The following is a 13,757-nucleotide window of genomic DNA, read 5'->3' as shown; positions in this document are numbered from 1 at the left end:
TTCCTCATTCTCCTTTAAACCCCGCTTAAGCCCTTTTTTCCGGCTCCCAGGCATTTTTTGTTTTAACACTATGAAACCCCACCTAAACCCTTATTTTATCGACTCCCAGGCATTTTTTTGATTAAACATTAAAAACCCTGTTAACCCGTTTAAACCCCGTATATACCATTCTTCGTTTGATCCCCTGGCACTTAAGTCTTAATCCTTTTTAACGTTGCGCATACAAAGAAAATCATAACCCGCCGCGGCTTTACCTGTCACATCAACCCCGAAACATGTGTGTTAATTCCTGGCCATTCGATCATCCCGCGAAGATTCGATAGTGTATGCTACCCCCGCTTCCATAAACCGCACGTCCGTTAACCCACGGAGAAGTGGTTTCCCGCCGGACCTTACAACCACGTGGCATGGTTTAGCTAGATCGCACCCCATGGTACGAATACTGCCCACTCCAGAAAGCGGTGTGGGGAAACTGCTTACCGCCCTTCTGGTATAGTCCCCCGCTCGTTAACTTGTGCGCACCTTCCGCTCCCGTCAGCCATTGGATTATTACCACCGCGATCCAACGGCCATCGTTCATCCATTCTTGTTTACACGCGATAGCCCCCTAGATCCAATCTCTTCCTTCCATTTTTTCGTCCAACGGTTAATATTCATGTCCAGTCCATCATCCATTTTCAATGTATTTTTCAGTGTTTTCGGCCTGTTTTGTGCGCGCGAAGAAGGAAGAGATGATCCGGAAATCTGCACATGAATTCCTCAGCTACCACATTTAAAGAACAACATGGTCAAGGATGAGAAGGACGATCCTCGAGCAGCTCAATGACTGCAACAGTTATGGAAATTCATTCAAATAATACTTCACCTGTTTAGGAAGGACAACAAAGTACTAGTAAATGTCAAATTGATCCATTAAAACAATCAAATTGTATCAGAAGCCCATATCTGTCTGTAAATGCGTTTGGTGGTCAGTTATGACCCCTCCATGCATAGGTCAGCAGAGATTTTTTGTGAACAAACTCTATATATTCCAAAAAGCAAGATGTAATCAGGTTGATGAATGTTATTCTGATGTAAAGTTCAACTTCTGGAGACTGCAACTATTGTGACACCTGCAGCTTCTGGTCTTCATTTCTAGCTAATACAAGTTTCTTTTGCTGTTGTTTGCTCACTTTCCACTTCTTCTTCTTTGTTCCAGGCTGTGCTTGTATGCATTTTTCATTTGATTTTGATGCTTAGCAGTAGAGGGGTTGTCATCCCACCTCTCTGCTAGAATCTAGCCAGCATTATCAAATATGTATACAGGTTTCTGTTGTTTTAATGCCAGAGAGATGTCATCCTATCTGTGCATTAGGAAATAGAATTTACAGACCTTTTAACTGGTTTTAGCTGGCCATCACAAGGTCCTGTGCATCTGCTGGTGTGATCAGTGTTCTCCTTCATCACATTTCCCTTAAAACTGTGAGTAATTGGTGGTTTAAAGCCTTGTAGTCTGGGGGTGTTCACCCATGTCTGGGGTTAAGCATAGTAGAAGTGGTTATCTGGCTTGAATATGCAGCATTTCTTTCATTCGTCCACCAATTTTCCAACATTTTTGTTGAGTTTGTAATGTTCCCGAGCATCTCTGATATACAACCTAGGAGAGTTTCTTGGTGTGATAACAGTAAACACTATTAATAACTTGAATGATGAAATAAAAATTTTGAGTGCAAAGTGACAATGTAAAAATGTTCAATGATATAAAATGTGAATAATAATAATGTAGACAACTACAAATAGTCTCCATTATGATCAATCTCAAACTATTTTCTTCTACTGTTCTTATTGTCACACCTATTATTTTTGCTCTCTTTTCATATGGATCATATGAAAAGGGCAGTTGAAATTGTATTCCATTCAAATCTTTAACTCAATCTATCTTAGTAAACTTCATACCTTGTCTCTCTTTTTCTCCAATATTAATGGTAGTTTTCTCCAAAGTCAATCATTGTGACTTACAGAGTGTTAAACCCTAAGTAAGTTTCAATGTTAGTTGTTTTCTATTACCTCATTTGAATAGAAATTGACTAACAATGTTGAATGATGGAAAATTGGAATAATAAGAATGTAGTCAATTACAAATAGTTTGCAGTTTGAAGAAGCAAACATTTCAGGTAAGTGAACATTTGATTTAAGATGAACATTTAGGTATTTTATTTATGGTTGAATTACTATAACATAGAAATCAATTTATATCATCGATAATTTTATTTGTGCTTACACTGAAATCAATGCACAATATTAATTTAATTACTTTGAAATTAATGTAAATCATACATCTAGTTACATCAAATAAAAAATTAGTGCCTTCACTAAAATAAATGCATCTAGTGCAAGCATTCAAATAGTATTAGAAATAAACATCTACACTTAAATCAATGCATCTAGTGTAAACAATCAAATAGGATTAGAAATCAACATCTACAATGAAATCAATGCATATAGTGCAATAAATCAAATAGGATTAGAAATCAACATATACACTAAAATAAATTGTAACACCCTCCCACATCTACCCAAGTAACTGGACAACCGGGGGAAACATGTGACAAAAAGCTACTATGATATGATTCTACTCCCTATGCATTAGTTAAAGAAGTGGAATCGATGGAAACACACCATACCATATCTTTTTCACCTGCTACAAGGTTGCCATAATGCATCCCAGTCACTCTGTAGTATACCTAGGGGGGATAATATGGGGTACAAAGGGAGGTACCCAAGGGAATAATGTAATAATGGGATGGGCCATAGTAATAAATAAGGTGGTTAACCTGTATCATGTAAGGGGCCACAAGTAGTTAGCAATAATGTAATAAGCCCATGGTATTAGATAGATGGTATTGAGGGAACCATGGTAATGACCCATGGTATTGTATGTATGAGGCCTATATAGAGGCTAGAGACTCCCTATTGAGAGATGTCAAGGAATATTGTATGAACAGGCATATGGCTTGTGGAGTGTTCTCCTTCCTTAAGGAGTGAATGTATGCTGTTTCCCTACCTTAAGGGTTTTGATATTAATAAAGTGAAGCATTTCTATCTATATTTCGATCTTGTTATTTCTTGGGCTAATTTCTATTATCATATATTTTCAGGTCAGATCTATAACAAGTGGTATCAGAGCACTTTCTTGGGCAAAGTGGAGAATTTTTATTTTTTATTTAAAATTTTTATTTTTATTTTTTAATTTTTGTAGGAATTTTTTGGGGCGGCGAGTTGCAGATCATATCTATATGTTCTAGTGAAAAATCTGTAGAATCTAATTGCAGATTTGAGTCGTTGGTGAAAAAATATCCAATTTAAAAAAAAAAATCGGCCGAATCAGAGTTCGGATGAGGGAGATATCGCTAATTTAAAGATCGGTTGGGTTGCAGACAGTTTTTAGGGCGGCGAGTTTGCGGAGCAAATCTGTACATTCCGGTGAAAAATCTGCAGATTCTAATTGCAGATTTGAATTGTTTGTGAAAAAATACACAATTTCAAAGAAAAATCAGTCGAATTGGAGTCCAGATGAGAGAGATATTGCTTATTTAAAATCAGTGCTTTTTTTTTTAGAATTTTTTTTGTGACGGCGAGACAGTTGCAGCGTGGATCTGAAATTCCAGTGCCTAGATCAGGATTTATACCACATGGGAAGATGCAGAATGGTTGTTTCATTTCCGAAAACAAGTCATAATAGTGATTTTGAGCAATATTGACGGAATTGTGGCCATTTCAAATTTTCACCAAGTAAGCGATTTGTTTTACAAACCCTCTTCATGGCTTATAATAGTGATTTTTTTAAAGGACAAGATTATTGGACTTCTACTGAAAATTTTATAGCATATCATAAGTTGGACCATCCAGGGTGTTGGAAGGACAAAATAGGGTCTTATTTGAGAAATGACGTTGTTATATGGTGGCAATCACTTGACAACGAGTTTCTGAAGTTATGTAACACTGATGTAATAGAGGAACTATTTTTGGACAAATGGTCTCATACTAGAAAGGAGAAAACCACAAAACCTAACAAATATTTTATTTGTACAGGAAAGAAGGAAACCAAGAAACCTAAAGGGTTATTTTCTGCTAGTATCTCCTCATTGCAGGTTCATGGATTGATTCAGAAGGAGAAGATCGTTGTGTCTATAAATCCTAGTTGCAAGCAAAATCTTATAAGTGTTAATTTGGCAAAAAGATTACAAGTTCCAGCAAAACACATTGAAACCGCATATATTGATAATGAGGATGTGCAAGTTTATAAATATTTGAAGATTTCTATGGACAAGTATGTATTACATTCTAATTTTTATGCTTCAGATATGGATAACATGGATGTTGTTTTGGGATATCCTTGGATGGCATCTGTGGGTAATATCAATATTAATGTGCTAAAGAAATTCCTGAATCCCCGTATAAAAAGAAGAAAATTGCATTTTAGGATATTTCCATTAAGCCACAAACAGAGACTACGGATGCAGTAGCACAAATCTCTAATGACACTTACACTTCATATGATGAGCCTTTGATGGTTGACAATCCAACACAAACAGAGGCTGAAGCAGAAAAGGTTACAGGTACTGATACATCAGATGAGGACTCAATGGTTGAAGTAATATTGGAAGATAAGAAACAACAGCAAGCACCACAACATGTACCAGATACCAATCAGGCTCCATTAGGTGGTGAATTAAAGAAAGGTACACTGTTGGTTAAAACTTTAGCGTATCACCACCCACATCATCCTGTAAGAAAACAACCAACAAGATGGCAACGAATTAGCTACACGGACAACAACCCCTGCATGATAGATAGAGAGGAGCAACGATCCACCTACTACACAGAAGATCCGCAGGGTCAACTTCCATCTCAAGTGAGCGAGGCACCAGCTGGATCGAGGGTTCACCTTTCTCTTGGATGGCTAGATGCACGTGCATGGTACCAATGGACTACTATTTTGAGTAGATCTTATTATTTGATTCCCATGTTTCGGGGACGAAACATGTTAAGCAGGGTGGAATGTAGTATACCTAGGGGGGATAATATGGGGTACAAAGGGAGGTACCCAAGGGAATAATTTAATAATGGGATGGGCCATAGTAATAAATAAGGTGGTTAACCCATATCATGTAAGGGACCACAAGTAGTTAGCAATAATGTAATGAGCCCATGGTATTAGATAGATGGTATTGAGGAAACCATGGTAATGACCCATGGTATTGTAGGTATGAGGCCTATATTGAGGCTAGAGACTCCCCATTGAGATATGTCAAGGAATATTGTATAAACAGGCATATGGCTTGTGGAGTGTTCTCCTTCCTTAAGGAGTGAATGTATGGTGTTGTCCTACCTTAAGTGTTTTGATATTAATAAAGTGAAGCATTTCTATCTATATTTCGATCTTGTTATTTCTTAGGTATATTTGTATTCTCATGTTATTTTCGGGTTAGATCTATAACACATTCCCCTGACCAACCCCTGGGTCCCACTAAGATTTTATACAACTAAACCCCCGGATGCTCCCTTGACATGGACAAGGGTGCATATGAAAAGCTTCAGACGCAAGCACAACATGGGTATGCATGCATCTGGGAACTTTCCTCCTCAGACCTGTGCTTGTGAATTTGGGATTTGTGCCACTTTTCAAGCCCATAATCCAGGTCACTGCCTAGAAACCCCTATAGCTTTCAGAATCCATAAATTATATGCCCACAAGACTTACAAATCAAAAACTGATTCAAGGACTATGTTTGACCATCCCCAACCGGGACTGGCATTCTATCAAACACTTTGCATCAATGCAATCTACAGGAAATGAATATAAGACAAAGCATAAATGAATGATAACTCATATGAGACTTGAAAAGAATGATTGCCGCCCTCTTCCCTTAACTGTTTTGACGTCAATAGGTCTTGCATCCATTATCCTTTCAATTACAAGTAAATACATGAAATAACCATGATTATAACCAGTCACATAACCATGATTATAACCAACATTAAACCATGTAAATAAAAATGAGATAACAATTATTAAGGACACATAATAACAAGTACAAAATCAAGAGAAATCAAATTTTATTAAACATATGCAAGAGCCAACTAGGTTTGGGACTTCCACGTACCACTCGATCGTAGACATGGTTGAACCAAAATTTTCTTTCAACTAGTCATCCCCATGCCATATTCCAAGCGTGAATGTGGGATCTCATGGATAAATCAATCCAAAAAAAACCAAGGGAATCTAGAGGTTAAACCACCTCCATCCTCACCAAACTGTGATCTCACCAAAACTGACACCGAGATCACAAAACCAGACCGAGCTTGGAATGCCTTCGAAATCCATCACTATCCTTGAGGAATTTACCATCTCCTTATCTCTCAGGCTTTACCATAGTCCACACTGGATCACTAGGTCATAAATTGAGACACCAATATCTCAGGCTTTACCACAATCCACACCGGTTCACTAGGTCCTAAACTAAGACTCCACCCTTAGGCTTTACCGTGTATCTTGCCAAAACTGGTCAAGGGATTCCTAGGCCTTTGGGAATTTTCTTGAGACCACCTCTGCCCCATATTCTGAAACCATCTGATAATTCCAAAGTTCAAAACCGAGAAAAAAATCCCATCATACAATGGCTATTCAGAAAAAGGAAAGGCAAGGCTGAAAACCATTGTCATAACCCGACAAAACCATGCCACTGACAACAAGAGAATCATATACCAACATGGAAAGCCTTTCATGTCAAAAACAACTAGGAAATCACATATGTAATATGTTACCTGCAAGTATTTCTGCTGAAGTTGCTTGATCCTTCTCTTTCTTTCTTGATATTTGCATTCCTTTCCTTTCCTTGTCCTTCCTTGTTTTTCCCTTCCTTACTCCAAAGCTAGAGTACTCCAAGAAAAATCTAAGTGTCCAAGAGTGTGAGAGAGAGAAAATAATAAGAGAGGTCCAAAACTGAACTGAACAAAAGCCATGAACTAATCCTTAGAAGCATTTTTATCAATGAGTCTTCTATTTTCTTCATTTTCCATTATTTTCCTTCAATTTCCTCCTCACATGCAACATGTGACCTTTCACCTTCCTTTTCTCCTATTTTCCTTTATTTTCATAAATAAATGTGCCAAAATACCTTTTTGCCTTTTTAATGCCTTAACCATTGCCTTTTCCAATTTCCCTTAGCCATAAACACATCCAGTGATGCCCACTAAGATATCTTTGCCCAACATTCAACTTGGAATAAGTGTCCCTTAATCGTGGTCTTATTTTTCCTTTATTAACTTTTATTACATGAACTTTTAACCAGGGGTTGTTACAGACCCCTACCCCTTGGGGAACAACATCCTTGGTGTTAAACCACACCAAGAACTCATCAAAACCACCAAAAAGAAAGCATACTGCCCATGGAGCTTTATAACTTAGATCGTTGCAGTATTTACAATGAATGACCTGCTCAAAAGAAAAACATCATGACAACATGAAAAGATAACAATCATATCGCTTATTAGAGATTTATAACACAGCTCGTGGCATTTACATCCATATAATATGTACATGTACTAAAACATAAAAAAGACATATGCCAAACACATACCAAACATCACACCAAACTGCTTTTCCTCCACTGACAAACAAAGAATGATACATGGCCTGCATCTGATCTACCATCTCCTATGTAGCTTCTTTGGGCCCAAAGTGCTTCCACTACACTTTGGCTTCTTCTAAGGCTTCGTTCCTGAGCATGAGATGCTTCCGCTACAATATGCATTGAGGTTTCGGCTAGAATTCTCCTTCTTGCTGCACCTGCAATACAAACCTATCAATAACATGATCAACATATTTTATATACCTCTCAAGCAATGATATTGGGTATGGAGCTTTATTATCTTCTGTATTCAAAGGTATCGCTACATTGGACCTCAGTTCGTAATGGGGCGGCAATGCTGCCTGTAAAATATTTGCTGCAGGGGGCGTCTTGGGGGGGCGGCTGCAAACTTTGGGAGCCCCCCCCTGGCGGGGGGATTGGGGGCAGTGCCCCCGAAGCTAATAATAGATGTAAAATTTCTTTGTAAAATGTTGTAATTTCATAGTCAATCTGGACCATTCATTAGGTATAGATCTAACGGTAGAAGTTATGTTTAATTTAGAGTTTTTTGCCCTAGAAGACAACTCCTCGCTATATATGAGAGAATTGTATTGCGTCTATGTATATCTATATTCTAAGTGAGGAAGAGAGAGGAGATTGAGAGCGAAGAGGGAATTACATCGGATCTACTGTAGGTTGTATCTCTTTAGTTTGCTTGATAATATAAAAGAAGGACTGGCTATTTCTCCATGGACGTAGCCCAAACTAGGTGAACCACGTATATCTGTGTCTCTCTTGTTTTATGTGTTTATATTTCTGCAATATTTTATGTGTTCCATTGCTCTATAATATATAATTCTATAACAAATGAAACATGGAAAACATCATGGAATTTCACTGTTGGAGGCGGTGAAATTTGATAGGCCACTATTCCAATCCTCTCAAGGATCTCAAAAGGCCTGTAATATTGTGGTGCCAACTTGGCACATGATCCAATCCTCAAAGAGATCTTCTTTGGCTTAATGTGAAAATACACATGCTCCCCAATCCGAAACTTCTTGAATGCTCTGTGTTGGTCCAAATAAATCTTTTGTGTATCTTGTGCTGCCTTTAGATTCTTCTTTATAACTTGCATTTCCTGTTCTGTGTCTGCCAACATATCCGGTCCAATAAGTACCCTGTTCACTGGATCACTCTAGCTGATGCGAGTATTACAACTCCACCCATACAATGAATCGAAAGGACTCATTCTCAATGAATCCTGATAACCATTGTTGTATGCAAACTCAACCAATGGAAGATATTCATCCCATATTATTTGCTAGTGCATCACGTACATCCTTAGGACATCATGCAAGATCCTATTGACCCTCTCTATTTGTGGATGCTAGGATGTACTGAAGACCAAATCTATACCCAAACCTGCAAATAGATCCTTCCAAAACTTGGAAGTGAAATTCACATCCTTGTCTGACACAATATTCTTTGGAACACCATGTAATCTCACAATCTCCCTGATGAAAACTTGTGCCACCTCACTAGTTGAATATCTAGTGTTCACTGGAATAAAGTGAGCTACCTTGCTCAACCTATCGATCATGACCATAATAGAGTCATGATGTCTCACTATCCTTGGAAGACCTGTAATGAAATCCATGGAAATGACCTCCCATTTCGATTCCAGAACGAGAATAGGTTTTAGTAGACCACCTGGAAGCTTACACTATACTTTTACCTACTGATAATCCAAACATCTAACCATAAAATCTGCTACTTCCTTCTTAATATTCAGCCAATATTAGAACTTCTTCATCGCCGTCAATGTCTTTTGATATCCTGGGTGACCCAAGTATGGCTTAACGTGAAACTCCCTCAAGATAAGCTTCTTGATCTCACTGTAATCCGACACATAGATCCTGTCCTTGAATCTCACCAAACTATCTCCCATGAGATGATAGTATGCATCCTGATCACCTGTACTTGTACCTGTACCTGTACCTATACTTGTACTCTACTATAACCTATGCATAATCTCCATATACCTGTCATCCCGTTGTCATGCCTGCAAGATGCTATCCTATAACTCTGTCCCATAAGAGCCTACAACTACCATATGATTCACCTATACCTTCCTACTAAGAGCATGTAGGGGCCTGATTCCTATTATTAGAGTCTCAATCTATTATACACTAACAGATCTATTTTCCTACTGTTTTAAAAGTAAAAAAAAAGAACTTGCTGACCTTCTTACATAGATTTAAACATTTAACATCTTATCACTTTATCATAAGCAACATAAATTAAGGTGAGCATTCCATTGATATCAACTTAACAAGAGTGGTCCATGGAAAATACCTGTTCCGACGGTTGATGATGATACCTTTGTCTTATAGCTCCTGCTGAATGCTCCTTCTCACCGACCCAACCAGATTTACCTCCCAGCCAACTAGGAAATAAATTCCTAGCCCAGGAAACCTCCACAGGTTCCCTAGCCCTCCGTGCCCAAGTCCAACCAGATATAGTGTGTCCTCAAGAAGAATGTGCAAAACTAGATAATGATACTTTCCTCCTCTCAAACCCAAGAAACCTCCACAGGTTTCCAAGGTCTCCCAAAATCATGACAAGGCCAAACAATCACAACCAACCCCCACAATCCTAAGCAAGACTCCCACCCCCTTTTCTTCCTTCCCCCTTCCCTTTTTATACCCTCCTTCCCTTCTCCATCTCAACCACCTCTCATTAATGTCATTAACTTCTCATCCATCCTTACAATTGACTTCTCTTCTCCCAAGTAAGCTAGGGGTACATTTGGAAATGTGACATGAATATAAAATTGAGAATTTAATGGGAAAGGATCATGTCTTCTCCCAAGTAAATCTGAAAAGTACATTTGGGAATGTGAGGTGAATATATATATATATATATATATATATATTGATAATTAAATGGAGAGGACTATGTCTTCTCCCAAGTAAATGTGAGGGTACATTGGGGAATGTGAGATGTAATTACATGGAGAGGACCATGTCTTCTCCTTAGTAAATGTGAGGGTACATTGGGGAATGTGAAATGAATATATATATTGATAATAATATGGAGAGGACTATGTATTCTCCCAAGTAAATGTGAGGGTACATTGGGGAATGTGAGATGTAATTACATGGAGAGGACCATGTCTTCTCCTTAGTAAACGTGAGGGTACATTGGGGAATGTGAAATGAATATATATATTGATAATAATATGGAGAGGACTATGTCTTCTCCCAAGTAAATGTGAGGGTACATTGGGTAATGTGAAATGAATACATATATTTTGAAATAATGGAAGGAGACCATATCCTACCTAATATTCAATTTGAGAAGGTAAGTGGGGAATTTGAATAATGGAAATCATGAATTTTATATTAGACCAATATTTCTCAATGTTTTTAGATAATGTAAATATTAACAAAATTTGTAGGATAAGATTTAAGTGGGGCATTACATACACCCCTCCTTCAGAGAACTTCGTCCCGAAGTTAGAATGAATGATGCAAGGAGTTTGAAAGCATAGCAACTAGAGAGAGTTATAGCAATAAAATCGGATAGTCCGACAATGGCATTTCTTCCCATCAAGAGTCTCCAACTGGTCTATATCCTCCTATCCACCCTAGCCTACTTCCATTCCCACCCTATCCGTCCTCTGCTACTTTATCAGTGGCAACGGCCATACTAACCACTAATAAAACCGACATGGTGGAAGCGTTGAATACATCGACCTAACTTCCCCAGCAGGCAACTGGCAATCGTCATCACATGTCTAGGGGAGCGTGTCCACCACTGCCCTCCCACAATTCCAGGTTTCGGAGGATACACGGTGGGAAATGCCTCCACCCCTCCTGTAGAACTAGGGTCAATACCCTAATACAGACCACACTACAGAGCTGGTTGGACTTGTCATCGAATAATCCAGTCAGGTCGTCTTGCCACCTGTCATTTGCATTTTACTCGTGTCATAAGAGTGCATATCAAGTAGATACCAAATGTAATAAAACAATGTACATCGTACCTTTCCTCATTGGTCGTCTCGACCTTCCCCAATGGAATAGTAGATCTTGGTTATCATACGGTTCTTTCCAATCTGTAGTTTAGTTCTCATCCATGCATATATATAACCACAAAATAGATATAGATACATGATCTTAAACATCATGTTCATTAAGCCTAGTGTCCACGTGTCAATTTTTTTTGTTCATACTGGAAATAAATCTTACATCAGATAAATCATAATTTCACTAAGTCATTGATTAGATAAATCATACCTATATAAGCCTATACTATGCAATAATAACTCTGACAAGTCATACACTAGATAAATTGTAACCAAGTAAGTCATACATTTGGTCATACATCCAACATTTCCATCATCAATACCAAATCCATCCATTGATTTTCACGTGTCCAACCAAATGTATATAATTTTCATAAATAACAACATGGAACTGCAGAATAGAACCTTAATGTAGGTGGCTATCTATGTTAAAATGAGCATCATAAATGCTTATGCGACATCATTGTGGAACCCCTCAATAAAAATTAGAGTTGAAACAGATTCAACTGTCCGTCATGGAAAATAGCATTTGAACTCGGACATGCTATAAGGTGGTACGAAAACCAAAATAATGGCAAACAATGGATTAGTGCACTATCAATTCCACTAGAAGGTTCTAGTATAAGTTTCATGCATATAATTTCTTTAATACCTTAGTGAATATAAAAGTCCCACTCTTCCAACTTGTTGTTTTTTCATCTTCCAAACCAATTAGTTAATCTTGAAAATAAAAGACTCAAAACTTCAGAAACTGTTTCCAACATGATTTTCATACTTTTTTTTTTTGTGTAAATTGAGAGAAATGTCCTCCAAATGTCAAAGGTTCAAATTTTATTATATTTTTAATCATTCTTTACTAGTACTAAAACAATTTCATGATATATATTGCAACTCACAATATGACCAAACAAATGAGAAATAATTAAACAAACGAAACAATTCCCTTTGCCCTGTTGCTATTAGTATTTCCCTTCTAAATGGCACCACATCTCTAAAGATGCCTACTCCTTTCACAAGTGGCCAGTGACCACAAAAGTTGCGAAGAAAGTTGAGGGTCCTTTTATCCAAAACTAGAGACACATTATTTTTCATGGCATTTTTATTCAACACTAGAATAAGGGTAAAAGTGTATTCTAATATTTTCATTGGTCTTTTATTGACTAAATAAGCTTTCATTCTAAAATCCCAATTTCTCTACAAACTGATCTTCTTATTGAATTTAAGATAATCAAAACAACTATCATAATAAGCATTACACAAGTCCATGGTATTCGATCTATGTTTTCACTAGAAAATTCCACCACCCATAGAATAATCATTAACGTCACATATAGGATATTTTGAACAGGACCTTGAATGATCGAGAACCCTTGATTTATGTTATCCATTCTGATAAGGTACTTTTACACTCTGGGTTGTGCCCTACATTGGCTAGCCCAAGTTAAGGTAGTTTTTCTGGCGCTTGTTAGTAATTGAGCAGCATAAAGAGTCATTTTCCTAAATGATTAATTTGAGACCATTAAGTGTCAATTGCGATGAAGTATAATAGTTAACAGAGCAAACTTTTGATGTCTCGGTCTGTAATTTTTTTTTGAAAATTTCCATGAAATATTCGAATATTACATCTCTTGCCAAATCAATAATATAGATAAACCAATTGGGTTTAGATTTTAGTCTGCTAGTTTATTCTATTGGGAACACCTGCCCTTTATTCTCAAGATTTATTTTCGTGAGAAATTTTCATGCGTACTGCTTATAGAGTGCATATTTAAAAACCTGCGAAGTTCTGTCCACTTTCTTATAGACCGTTGAAGATTCCATCCCGAGATTTCTTGGGTTTGAGTTATTTTTCGTGATTCTCTTTACTGAGCATTTTCTCAATATCCAGGCAGTTAAGTCTACTGTTCATTAATATTTATAAATTTCTTAGATTCTGTTTCTTTTGGCAGTTGCCAGTGACCTGTAGTTGTAGTTTAAAGCATGCTGACCATAGATGCCTTTCGAGTTCTAGAGCAATACATGATTTTTTTTTTTGTATGTTAAATGGTGGACTT

The 13,757-nt window shown here is 37.4% G+C and overlaps 1 pseudogene; it reads left to right on the top strand.

The window, feature by feature from the left end:
* LOC149152605 (uncharacterized) overlaps positions 1-13,757 on the top strand; it is a 39,592-nt pseudogene that overhangs the window by 23,744 nt on the left and 2,091 nt on the right.

The sequence above is a fragment of the Pinus tabuliformis genome, chromosome 9 (genome assembly GCF_031772625.1).
Source record: "Pinus tabuliformis cultivar Carrire ecotype Pingquan chromosome 9, CPIR1, whole genome shotgun sequence".
Lineage (NCBI taxonomy): Eukaryota > Viridiplantae > Streptophyta > Pinopsida > Pinales > Pinaceae > Pinus > Pinus tabuliformis.
This window is presented reverse-complemented; position numbering and strand designations above follow the sequence as displayed.